The following is a 695-nucleotide window of genomic DNA, read 5'->3' on the forward strand; positions in this document are numbered from 1 at the left end:
AGCAGGAAGCAGCAGTGTAGTATTTATCACCTGTGAGTACCTTCAGGTGGTTTATTTAAACAGGTTTGCAATTTATTAAGGAAAAATTATTTGGCCATTTCAAGGTCTGGTGGTTTGTTTAGGGTTTGGGTGAGTTTTCTTCCCACTATGGGGGCAGGAGGGGAGGATGCTAACTCTTTATAAAAGAAGCCCCAAAGTTTTTTGAAATGGGAGTTTTTGCAATCAGTTTGTATGCCAGCTAACTTCAACATCACAACCACTGCTGCTGCTGCCAGCCAGCACATTTTGTCTCCCTACGGAGTAACCACACAGCCTTTGCGGCAGGATTAGAACATGGCACGTGTTCTCCAACACGCTCCTCACTTTTCCTGAAACTTTTAGCTGTGCAGATAATACAATGGTAGTATGCTACAACTCCAGAACCGCACCATCAAAAACAGAGATAAGGATTATCTTGTTATCTTCTGGTAGCCATTTAATATTTTACCATCACAGTAAGAACACCGAGTATTGGGGGGGGCGGGGAGGGGGGCAAAGCCTCTATTACAAGAGCGCAATAACACTCAAACGTTAGCAGGAAATGAAGTGCAGGGATAACATCTGCCAAGAACCTGAACACATTTGTTTCGTCAGTCTCCTTTGGCAGGAATGAGATGACAAAGCTATCGCACACAACGTGCATTGAAGCTGGCCCC

The 695-nt window shown here is 44.5% G+C and overlaps 1 protein-coding gene across 1 annotated transcript in view; it reads right to left on the reverse strand.

Moving 5' to 3' along the window:
- Nucleotides 1–695, reverse strand: part of CTNNA1 (catenin (cadherin-associated protein), alpha 1, 102kDa) — a 104251-nt gene that overhangs the window by 89221 nt on the left and 14335 nt on the right. The window lies entirely within an intron of this gene.

This window comes from Pygoscelis adeliae, unplaced genomic scaffold (genome assembly GCF_000699105.1).
Source record: "Pygoscelis adeliae isolate BGI_AS28 unplaced genomic scaffold, ASM69910v1 Scaffold248, whole genome shotgun sequence".
Taxonomy (NCBI): Eukaryota; Metazoa; Chordata; class Aves; order Sphenisciformes; family Spheniscidae; genus Pygoscelis; species Pygoscelis adeliae.